This window comes from Festucalex cinctus, unplaced genomic scaffold, assembly GCF_051991245.1.
Source record: "Festucalex cinctus isolate MCC-2025b unplaced genomic scaffold, RoL_Fcin_1.0 HiC_scaffold_57, whole genome shotgun sequence".
NCBI classification, from domain to species: domain Eukaryota; kingdom Metazoa; phylum Chordata; class Actinopteri; order Syngnathiformes; family Syngnathidae; genus Festucalex; species Festucalex cinctus.
Genome location: NW_027520304.1, coordinates 80257 through 93632, shown reverse-complemented (window position 1 = coordinate 93632; position 13376 = coordinate 80257).

Below are 13376 nucleotides of genomic sequence, written 5' to 3'. Positions count from 1 at the left end.
CACAATTGCTGATTATGGCTGTCAAATCTAAACCAAACGTTGTGCACTCAAATCTTTTGCTGTATTTAGTTTATTTTGGCATCCGGATGAGGATTCTAGCATGAAATTGCTTGGGCACCTGTTAATTTTTAAGATTTTGACACATTCAGCTCAAATGTACAATCATGCGCTAGAAACGCATTTAAAGGAATAAAAAGGTGATTATGGCTGTCAAACCTAAACCAAACGTTGTGCAATCAAATCTTTTGCTGTATTTAGTTTATTTTGGCATCCGGATGATGATTCTAGCATGAATTTGCTTGGGCACCTGTTAATTTTTAAGATTTTGACACATTCAGCTCAAATGTACACAATTGCTGATTATGGCTGTCAAATCTAAACCAAACGTTGTGCACTCAAATCTTTTGCTGTATTTAGTTTATTTTGGCATCCGGATGATGATTCTAGCATGAAATTGCTTGGGCACCTGTTAATTTTTAAGACTTTGACACATTCAGCTCAAATGTACAATCATGCGCTAAAAACGCATTTAAAGCAATAAAAAGGTGATTATGGCTGTCAAACCTAAACCAAACGTTGTGCACTCAAATCCTTTGCTGTATTTAGTTTATTTTGGCATCCGGATGATGATTCTAGCATGAAATTGCTTGGGCTCCTGTTAATTTTTAAGATTTTGAAACATTCAGCTCAAATGTACACAATTGCTGATTATGGCTGTCAAATCTAAACCAAACGTTGTGCACTCAAATCCTTTGCTGTATTTAGTTTATTTTGGCATCCGGATGATGATTCTAGCATGAAATTGCTTGGGCACCTGTTAATTTTTAAGATTTTGACACATTCAGCTCAAATGTACAATCATGCGCTAAAAACGCATTTAAAGCAATAAAAAGGTGATTATGGCTGTCAAACCTAAACCAAACGTTGTGCACTCAAATCTTTTGCTGTATTTAGTTTATTTTGGCATCCGGATGATGATTCTAGCATGAAATTGCTTGGGCACCTGTTAATTTTTAAGATTTTGACACATTCAGCTCAAATGTACACAATTGCTGATTATGGCTGTCAAATCTAAACCAAACGCTGTGCACTCAAATCTTTTGCTGTATTTAGTTTATTTTGGCATCCGGATGATGATTCTAGCATGAAATTGCTTGGGCACCTGTTAATTTTTAAGATTTTGACACATTCAGCTCAAATGTACAATCATGCGCTAAAAACGCATTTAAAGCAATAAAAAGGTTATTATGGCTGTCAAACCTAAACCAAACGTTGTGCACTCAAATCTTTTGCTGTATTTAGTTTATTTTGGCATCCGGATGATGATTCTAGCATGAAATTGCTTGGGCACCTGTTAATTTTTAAGATTTTGACACATTCAGCTCAAATGTACACAATTGCTGATTATGGCTGTCAAATCTAAACCAAACGTTGTGCACTCAAATCTTTTGCTGTATTTAGTTTATTTTGGCATCCGGATGATGATTCTAGCATGAAATGGCTTGGGCACCTGTTAATTTTTAAGATTTTGACACATTCAGCTCAAATGTTCAATCATGCGCTAAAAACGCATTTAAAGCAATAAAAAGGTGATTATGGCTGTCAAACCTAAACCAAACGTTGTGCACTCAAATATTTTGCTGTATTTAGTTTATTTTGGCATCCGGATGATGATTCTAGCATGAAATTGCTTGGGCACCTGTTAATTTTTAAGATTTTGACACATTCAGCTCAAATGTACACAATTGCTGATTATGGCTGTCAAATCTAAACCAAACGTTGTGCACTCAAATCTTTTGCTGTATTTAGTTTATTTTGGCATCCGGATGATGATTCTAGCATGAAATTGCTTGGGCACCTGTTAATTTTTAAGATTTTGACACATTCAGCTCAAATGTACACAATTGCTGATTATGGCTGTCAAATCTAAACCAAACGCTGTGCACTCAAATCTTTTGCTGTATTTAGTTTATTTTGGCATCCGGATGATGATTCTAGCATGAAATTGCTTGGGCACCTGTTAATTTTTAAGATTTTGACACATTCAGCTCAAATGTACAATCATGCGCTAAAAACGCATTTAAAGCAATAAAAAGGTGATTATGGCTGTCAAACCTAAACCAAACGTTGTGCACTCAAATCTTTTGCTGTATTTAGTTTATTTTGGCATCCGGATGATGATTCTAGCATGAAATTGCTTGGGCACCTGTTAATTTTTAAGATTTTGACACATTCAGCTCAAATGTACACAATTGCTGATTATGGCTGTCAAATCTAAACCAAACGTTGTGCACTCAAATCTTTTGCTGTATTTAGTTTATTTTGGCATCCGGATGAGGATTCTAGCATGAAATTGCTTGGGCACCTGTTAATTTTTAAGATTTTGACACATTCAGCTCAAATGTACAATCATGCGCTAGAAACGCATTTAAAGCAATAAAAAGGTGATTATGGCTGTCAAACCTAAACCAAACGTTGTGCAATCAAATCTTTTGCTGTATTCAGTTTAATTTGGGATCCGGATGCTGATTCTAGCATGAAATTGCTTGGGCACCTGTTAATTTTTAAGATTTTGACACATTTAGCTCAAATGTACAATCATGCGCTAAAAACGCATTTAAAGCAATAAAAAGGTGATTATGCCTGTCAAACCTAAACCAAACGTTGTGCACTCAAATCTTTTGCTGTATTTAGTTTAATTTGGGATCCGGATGCTGATTCTAGCATGAAATTGCTTGGGCACCTGTTAATTTTTAAGATTTTGACACATTCAGCTCAAATGTACACAATCGCTGATTATGGCTGTCAAATCTAAACCAAACGTTGTGCACTCAAATCTTTTGCTGTATTTAGTTTATTTTGGCATCCGGATGATGATTCTAGCATGAAATTGCTTGGGCACCTGTTAATTTTTAAGATTTTGACACATTCAGCTCAAATGTACACTATCGCTGATTATGGCTGTCAAATCTAAACCAAACGTTGTGCACTCAAATCTTTTGCTGTATTTAGTTTATTTTGGCATCCGGATGATGATTCTAGCATGAAATTGCTTGGGCACCTGTTAATTTTTAAGATTTTGACACATTTAGCTCAAATGTACAATCATGCGCTAAAAACGCATTTAAAGCAATAAAAAGGTGATTATGCCTGTCAAACCTAAACCAAACGTTGTGCACTCAAATCTTTTGCTGTATTTAGTTTAATTTGGGATCCGGATGCTGATTCTAGCATGAAATTGCTTGGGCACCTGTTAATTTTTAAGATTTTGACACATTCAGCTCAAATGTACACTATTGCTGATTATGGCTGTCAAATCTAAACCAAACGTTGTGCACTCAAATCTTTTGCTGTATTTAGTTTATTTTGGCATCCGGATGATGATTCTAGCATGAAATTGCTTGGGCACCTGTTAATTTTTAAGATTTTGACACATTCAGCTCAAATGTACAATCATGCGCTAAAAACGCATTTAAAGCAATAAAAAGGTGATTATGGCTGTCAAACCTAAACCAAACGTTGTGCACTCAAATCTTTTGCTGTATTTAGTTTATTTTGGCATCCGGATGATGATTCTAGCATGAAATTGCTTGGGCACCTGTTAATTTTTAAGATTTTGACACATTCAGCTCAAATGTACACAATTGCTGATTATGGCTGTCAAATCTAAACCAAACGTTGTGCACTCAAATCTTTTGCTGTATTTAGTTTATTTTGGCATCCGGATGATGATTCTAGCATGAAATTGCTTGGGCACCTGTTAATTTTTAAGATTTTGACACATTCAGCTCAAATGTACAATCATGCGCTAAAAACGCATTTAAAGCAATAAAAAGGTGATTATGGCTGTCAAACCTAAACCAAACGTTGTGCACTCAAATCTTTTGCTGTATTTAGTTTATTTTGGCATCCGGATGATGATTCTAGCATGAAATTGCTTGGGCACCTGTTAATTTTTAAGATTTTGACACATTCAGCTCAAATGTACACAATTGCTGATTATGGCTGTCAAATCTAAACCAAACGCTGTGCACTCAAATCTTTTGCTGTATTTAGTTTATTTTGGCATCCGGATGATGATTCTAGCATGAAATTGCTTGGGCACCTGTTAATTTTTAAGATTTTGACACATTCAGCTCAAATGTACAATCATGCGCTAAAAACGCATTTAAACCAATAAAAAGGTGATTATGGCTGTCAAACCTAAACCAAACGTTGTGCACTCAAATCTTTTGCTGTATTTAGTTTATTTTGGCATCCGGATGATGATTCTAGCATGAAATTGCTTGGGCACCTGTTAATTTTTAAGATTTTGACACATTCAGCTCAAATGTACACAATTGCTGATTATGGCTGTCAAATCTAAACCAAACGTGCACTCAAATCTTCTGCTGTATTTAGTTTATTTTGGCATCCGGATGATGATTCTAGCATGAAATTGCTTGGGCACCTGTTAATTTTTAAGATTTTGACACATTCAGCTCAAATGTACACAATTGCTGATTATGGCTGTCAAATCTAAACCAAACGCTGTGCACTCAAATCTTTTGCTGTATTTAGTTTATTTTGGCATCCGGATGATGATTCTAGCATGAAATTGCTTGGGCACCTGTTAATTTTTAAGATTTTGACACATTCAGCTCAAATGTACAATCATGCGCTAAAAACGCATTTAAAGCAATAAAAAGGTGATTATGGCTGTCAAACCTAAACCAAACGCTGTGCACTCAAATCTTTTGCTGTATTTAGTTTATTTTGGCATCCGGATGATGATTCTAGCATGAAATTGCTTGGGCACCTGTTAATTTTTAAGATTTTGACACATTCAGCTCAAATGTACACAATTGCTGATTATGGCTGTCAAATCTAAACCAAACGTTGTGCACTCAAATCTTTTGCTGTATTTAGTTTATTTTGGCATCCGGATGATGATTCTAGCATGAAATTGCTTGGGCACCTGTTAATTTTTAAGATTTTGACACATTCAGCTCAAATGTACACAATTGCTGATTATGGCTGTCAAATCTAAACCAAACGCTGTGCACTCAAATCTTTTGCTGTATTTAGTTTATTTTGGCATCCGGATGATGATTCTAGCATGAAATTGCTTGGGCACCTGTTAATTTTTAAGATTTTGACACATTCAGCTCAAATGTACAATCATGTGCTAAAAACGCATTTAAAGCAATAAAAAGGTGATTATGGCTGTCAAACCTAAACCAAACGTTGTGCACTCAAATCTTTTGCTGTATTTAGTTTATTTTGGCATCCGGATGATGATTCTAGCATGAAATTGCTTGGGCACCTGTTAATTTTTAAGATTTTGACACATTCAGCTCAAATGTACACAATTGCTGATTATGGCTGTCAAATCTAAACCAAACGCTGTGCACTCAAATCTTTTGCTGTATTTAGTTTATTTTGGCATCCGGATGATGATTCTAGCATGAAATTGCTTGGGCACCTGTTAATTTTTAAGATTTTGACACATTCAGCTCAAATGTACAATCATGCGCTAAAAACGCATTTAAAGCAATAAAAAGGTGATTATGGCTGTCAAATCTAAACCAAACGTTGTGCACTCAAATCTTTTGCTGTATTTAGTTTATTTTGGCATCCGGATGATGATTCTAGCATGAAATTGCTTGGGCACCTGTTAATTTTTAAGATTTTGACACATTCAGCTCAAATGTACAATCATGCGCTAAAAACGCATTTAAAGCAATAAAAAGGTGATTATGGCTGTCAAACCTAAACCAAACGTTGTGCACTCAAATCTTTTGCTGTATTTAGTTTATTTTGGCATCCGGATGATGATTCTAGCATGAATTTGCTTGGGCACCTGTTAATTTTTAAGATTTTGACACATTCAGCTCAAATGTACACAATTGCTGATTATGGCTGTCAAATCTAAACCAAACGTTGTGCACTCAAATCTTTTGCTGTATTTAGTTTATTTTGGCAACCGGATGATGATTCTAGCATGAAATTGCTTGGGCACCTGTTAATTTTTAAGATTTTGACACATTCAGCTCAAATGTACAATCATGCTGTTATGTTTTGACTATCTTGTTGAGTTTGTTTTCTATTGAAGTTGCCATGGTGCCAGAAGGGCGGTGTCTACCACGGCGCACCTGCTGTCACTTTACAATCAGCAGGGGTTTAAAAGCCGAGTGTCGGCAGACAGGAGACGTCGGGCTATTCTGCATTGCTCCCTTGCTTGCTGCCAACGCGACCACTCGTTCCTCGCCTTGCTACGGTTTGTTTTCATGACGCATTCTCCGGTCCGCAGCGGTTTTGTCCACGCGCGCGTCCTTAGTTACTCTTCGGCTCTTTTTAGTTATTTGTAGACGCATAGTAGTTTCCCTCCTTTGTTCTCTCGCTCGCGGCGGTTTGTCCCTTCTGCGCACTCTCGTTTGTTAGGTACTCATACTGTATAGTTTTATTATTTTGCTACTTTGTACGTTGTTACTTCCTTGGAACTTTTTCCATGCGCCCTTTGTTAAATTAAAGTATTGTTTGTCTCGGATTAGCTGCTCTGGGATCCTTATTCGCACGCACACACACACGCACGCACGCACGCACACACATATCCATAACATAATAGCCCGACCACGATGGATCCCGCAGATTCCGATCACGTCCGCCATGCGTTGTCCAGTCAGGGACAACTTCTCGGCACACATGAGCAAACCCTCCGACAGCTCATGGAAGCGGTGTCTTCCCTCACGACACAGCTTGGCTCGCTCGCTACTCGCGTTAACCAGATGTCGGCCCGGGAGGCACCCGGCTCGCCACCTCGATCCAGTGCGGAAGCCCCCGCCCCCCTTGCCGGCACGCACGTGGGTAGAGAACCCAACTTGCCACATCCGCAGCACTACTCGGGGGAGATTGGGTTATGTAGTCAATTTATTCATCAATGTAGTTTAATTTTTGATCAACAACCCCGTACGTTCGTTTCCGATCAATCAAAGATCGCATACATAATGAGTCTCTTGACGGGTCGGGCCGCCGCTTGGGCGTTGGCAGTAAGCAACGCGAACCCCACATTACGTAATTACTTACCCGACTTCCTTACTGAGTTTCGCAATGTTTTTGATCACCCGGTAAAAGGCAAGGAGGCGGGCAGCCGTCTGCTGAGCCTAAAACAGCGGGACATGTCAGTCGCGGATTATTCTATCGCCTTTCGTATCTTGGCCGCAGAAAGCCGTTTTGATGAGACTGCACTTTGCAGCGTTTTTCGTCAAGGACTGAATCCGTCGATCAAGGACGAACTTGCAGTGCGAGATGAAACCACCAGCTTGGAGGAGCTAATTAGACTGGCCATCCGGCTGGACAATCGGCTGCGGGAACGTCACCGCGAGAGGAGAGACGAGGAACGGCGGCAGCCAGGTTTCAACACCCGGGGGATGAGGGCACCAGCCACGGTTGAGCCAGCTCCGGGTCTTCTCCCTACTCCTCCGACGGCTGCCAGCCCGCCGACTGCCCACGCTGAGGAAGCCATGCAATTGGGTGGAGGACGGCTCACCCCGGCGGAGCGCCAACGACGAACGACAAGCCGTCTCTGTTTCTACTGCGGGGTGTCGGGGCACCTCATTTCTGCCTGCCCAGTGAGACCCGATCGATGGGCCAGCAGTACGAACCCCCGGACCTCCTCGTCCCCTAACTGTGAGTACTCGTCGGCCGTTTCGGAGGCGAAGCCAGCTACCATGTTGAAACCGTCGGAGGGGAAAAGACTGCAATTACGAGGGGAGGTGTCGGGTTATGGGGCCAGGGTTGAAATCGTAGCCCTGGTGGACTCCGGGGCTGATGACTGTTTTTTAGACAAATCAATTGTTAACAAGTTGAGATGCCCGGTGTTAGAGCTGGAGAAGCCCACCGAGGTATTTGATCTGGACGGACGGTTGTTGGCCGTGGTAACGCATATCACGGATATTTTGAAAATACGCTTGTCGGGTAACCACGTGGAGAACAGACAATTTTTTGTTGCACACATGCACAAGGCCCCTGTAGTGTTGGGACTGACTTGGCTAGCAATGCATAACCCAGACATTGACTGGAAAAAGGGGGAGATAACCAACTGGAGTTTGTTTTGCCACTCTAACTGCCTGAGATCGGCCAATTCAGCTCCCATCATTCCAGCTAGAGCTGTAGAACCTCTGAACTTGGAGAACGTCCCACCAGAATACCATGACTTGCGACTGGCTTTCAGTAAGGACAGGGCACTGTCTCTTCCACCACATCGGCCATACGACTGTGCCATCAATCTCGTACCTAACGCGCCCCTGCCACACGCGAGACTATATCGGATCTCAAAGCCCGAACAGGAAGCACTCCACGAATACATCTCAACCTCGCTGGCAACAGGGCTCATTCGCCCATCAACATCACCAGTAGGCGCTGGTTTTTTTTTCACGGACAAAAAGGACAAAACGTTAAGACCTTGTATTGATTACCGAGGTCTCAATGACATTACCGTAAAGAATAAATATCCATTGCCACTGCTAGATTCCGCGTTCGCACCACTACAGTCTGCTACCATATTTACCAAATTGGACTTGCGCAATGCTTACCACTTGGTCAGGGTGAGAGAGGGGGATGAGTGGAAAACAGCATTTAACACACCCATGGGCCACTACGAGTATTTGGTTATGCCGTTTGGCCTTTGCAACGCACCTGCGGTTTTCCAGAACTTGATCAATGATGTGTTGCGGGACATGATAAACAAATTCTGTTTTGTTTACCTTGATGATATTTTGATTTTTTCCAGAGACCTCCCCGAGCACCGTCAACATGTCCGACTAGTCCTCCAACGCCTTCTAGAAAATCGCCTTTACGTCAAGGCTGAAAAGTGTGAATTTCACACTGCTTCGGTTCAGTTCTTGGGTTTCGTAGTGGAGAAGGGCCAACTAAAAGCGGATCCAGCCAAAATACAGGCTGTGGTCGACTGGCCGTCACCCACATCAAGGAAGCACCTGCAGAGGTTCCTGGGCTTCGCCAACTTCTACAGGCGTTTTGTTCGAAATTATAGCATGGTGGCGGAACCTCTGACAAGGCTTACATCTAACAAGGACCAGTTTCGGTGGAACCCAAGAGCTGAAGCCGTTTTCTCTCGTCTGAAGGATTTATTTTCTCACGCGCCGGTTCTCATTCACCCTAACACTGCTCTCCCTTTTGTTGTAGAGGTCGATGCTTCGGAGACAGGAGTGGGGGCGGTGTTGTCTCAGCGGTCCCCAGTCGACCAGCGTCTGCATCCATGTGCATTTTACTCACGGCGCCTGACCCCAGCCGAGAGCAATTATGACGTGGGTAATAGGGAGTTGCTGGCAATAGTGTTGGCACTCGGGGAGTGGAGGCACTGGTTGGAGGGGGCGGTGGAACCTTTTCAGATCCTGACTGACCATAAGAACTTGGCATACTTAAAGTCAGCCCAGAGACTCAACCCACGCCAGGCCCGATGGGCGTTGTTCCTCACCCGCTTCGACTACACAATCACTTACCGCCCTGGGTCACGCAACGCCAAGCCCGACGCCTTGTCCCGGATGTTTGGTCCGACTGAGGACCACGCCACCCGAGAGACGATTGTTCCGGCAACCCGGGTGGTGGGGGCTCTCCAATGGGAAGTTGAAAGAAAGGTGGCGGGTGCCATCAAGGACACTTATGTACCCGACGGCTGCCCAGCAGACAAACTGTTCGTTCCGGTCCACCTGCGCCCGGAGGTATTGGATTGGGGTCACTCCTCCAAGTTGGCGTGCCATCCGGGGATAGCCCGGACTCATTTCCTCGTAGCCCAGAGGTTTTGGTGGCCAGGGCTTCGGAAAAACATTGGTGAGTTTGTCTCGGCATGTTCAGTCTGCGCCCGGAACAAGCCTTCTCACCAACCCCCGGCTGGGCTGCTACACCCTTTACCCATTCCGGCTCGCCCATGGTCTCACGTCGCGCTGGACTTTGTTACAGGCCTCCCACAGTCACGTGGGAAGACAGTCATCCTGAACGTGGTGGACCGTTTCTCAAAGATGGTCCACCTCGTGGCGCTGCCTAAGCTTCCCTCAGCCCTGGAGACGGCAGAGATTCTCATCAGGGAGGTGTTCCGCCTCCACGGCATCCCGGTGGACCTGGTCTCAGACCGAGGACCGCAATTTGTCTCCCGCGTCGGGAAGTTTTTCTGCAAGGCTATGGGGGCCACTTCCAGCTTATCATCTGGGTACCATCCCCAGACTAATGGACAGGCAGAGCGCTCAAACCAGACCCTCGAATCGGCTCTTCGGTGTGTCTGCCAGCAACACCCATCAACCTGGTCCACTCACTTACCTTGGGTCGAGTATGCCCACAACTCCCTTGTCGGTTCGGCCACCGGACTGTCGCCCTTCCAAGCGGCCTATGGTTACCAACCCCCGATCTTTCCAACACAGGAGAGGAGTGTCTCTGTTCCTTCTGTCCAGGTTCATCTTCGCAGGGCTCGACGAGTGTGGCGAGACACCAGGGCGGCTTTGGGGCGCACCATGGCTCGGAATCAGCAGATTGCGGATCGACACCGGGTTCCAGCCCCCACCTATCAACCAGGCGAGAAAGTGTGGCTTTCGACACGGGACTTGCAACTGGCCGGAGAGTCGAGGAAACTGGGGCCACGCTACATTGGGCCTTTCGTCATCGACTCTGTCATTAACCCGGCGGCCATGAAGTTGAGGCTGCCACCCACTCTCAAGGTGCACCCTGTATTCCACGTATCGCTGCTTAAACCTGTTTCTGAGAGCCCTCTGAGCCCTCCTACGGTGCCTCCACCTCCTCCAAGGTTGGTCAACGATCAGCCCGTGTACACAGTTAGAGCGCTGCTGGACTCGAGAAGGAGGGGTAGAGGACTCCAGTACCTGGTCGACTGGGAGGGGTATGGCCCTGAGGAGCGCTCCTGGGTCCCCCGCTCCTGGATCCTTGACCCCGCGTTGATTCGTGACTTCCACTCGCTCAATCCGTCAAAGCCTAGGTAGGCCGCCAGGGGGCGTCCCTTTTGGGGGGGATACTGTTATGTTTTGACTATCTTGTTGAGTTTGTTTTCTATTGAAGTTGCCATGGTGCCAGAAGGGCGGTGTCTACCACGGCGCACCTGCTGTCACTTTACAATCAGCAGGGGTTTAAAAGCCGAGTGTCGGCAGACAGGAGACGTCGGGCTATTCTGCATTGCTCCCTTGCTTGCTGCCAACGCGACCACTCGTTCCTCGCCTTGCTACGGTTTGTTTTCATGACGCATTCTCCGGTCCGCAGCGGTTTTGTCCACGCGCGCGTCCTTAGTTACTCTTCGGCTCTTTTTAGTTATTTGTAGACGCATAGTAGTTTCCCTCCTTTGTTCTCTCGCTCGCGGCGGTTTGTCCCTTCTGCGCACTCTCGTTTGTTAGGTACTCATACTGTATAGTTTTATTATTTTGCTACTTTGTACGTTGTTACTTCCTTGGAACTTTTTCCATGCGCCCTTTGTTAAATTAAAGTATTGTTTGTCTCGGATTAGCTGCTCTGGGATCCTTATTCGCACGCACACACACACGCACGCACGCACGCACACACATATCCATAACACATGCGCTAAAAACGCATTTAAAGCAATAAAAAGGTGATTATGGCTGTCAAACCTAAACCAAACGTTGTGCACTCAAATCTTTTGCTGTATTTAGTTTATTTTGGCATCCGGATGATGATTCTAGCATGAAATTGCTTGGGCGCCTGTTAATTTTTAAGATTTTGACACATTCAGCTCAAATGTACACAATTGCTGATTATGGCTGTCAAATCTAAACCAAACGTTGTGCACTCAAATCTTTTGCTGTATTTAGTTTATTTTGGCATCCGGATGAGGATTCTAGCATGAAATTGCTTGGGCACCTGTTAATTTTTAAGATTTTGACACATTCAGCTCAAATGTACAATCATGCGCTAGAAACGCATTTAAAGGAATAAAAAGGTGATTATGGCTGTCAAACCTAAACCAAACGTTGTGCAATCAAATCTTTTGCTGTATTTAGTTTATTTTGGCATCCGGATGATGATTCTAGCATGAATTTGCTTGGGCACCTGTTAATTTTTAAGATTTTGACACATTCAGCTCAAATGTACACAATTGCTGATTATGGCTGTCAAATCTAAACCAAACGTTGTGCACTCAAATCTTTTGCTGTATTTAGTTTATTTTGGCATCCGGATGATGATTCTAGCATGAAATTGCTTGGGCACCTGTTAATTTTTAAGACTTTGACACATTCAGCTCAAATGTACAATCATGCGCTAAAAACGCATTTAAAGCAATAAAAAGGTGATTATGGCTGTCAAACCTAAACCAAACGTTGTGCACTCAAATCCTTTGCTGTATTTAGTTTATTTTGGCATCCGGATGATGATTCTAGCATGAAATTGCTTGGGCTCCTGTTAATTTTTAAGATTTTGAAACATTCAGCTCAAATGTACACAATTGCTGATTATGGCTGTCAAATCTAAACCAAACGTTGTGCACTCAAATCCTTTGCTGTATTTAGTTTATTTTGGCATCCGGATGATGATTCTAGCATGAAATTGCTTGGGCACCTGTTAATTTTTAAGATTTTGACACATTCAGCTCAAATGTACAATCATGCGCTAAAAACGCATTTAAAGCAATAAAAAGGTGATTATGGCTGTCAAACCTAAACCAAACGTTGTGCACTCAAATCTTTTGCTGTATTTAGTTTATTTTGGCATCCGGATGATGATTCTAGCATGAAATTGCTTGGGCACCTGTTAATTTTTAAGATTTTGACACATTCAGCTCAAATGTACACAATTGCTGATTATGGCTGTCAAATCTAAACCAAACGCTGTGCACTCAAATCTTTTGCTGTATTTAGTTTATTTTGGCATCCGGATGATGATTCTAGCATGAAATTGCTTGGGCACCTGTTAATTTTTAAGATTTTGACACATTCAGCTCAAATGTACAATCATGCGCTAAAAACGCATTTAAAGCAATAAAAAGGTGATTATGGCTGTCAAACCTAAACCAAACGTTGTGCACTCAAATCTTTTGCTGTATTTAGTTTATTTTGGCATCCGGATGATGATTCTAGCATGAAATTGCTTGGGCACCTGTTAATTTTTAAGATTTTGACACATTCAGCTCAAATGTACACAATTGCTGATTATGGCTGTCAAATCTAAACCAAACGTTGTGCACTCAAATCTTTTGCTGTATTTAGTTTATTTTGGCATCCGGATGATGATTCTAGCATGAAATGGCTTGGGCACCTGTTAATTTTTAAGATTTTGACACATTCAGCTCAAATGTACAATCATGCGCTAAAAACGCATTTAAAGCAATAAAAAGGTTATTATGGCTGTCAAACCTAAACCAAACGTTG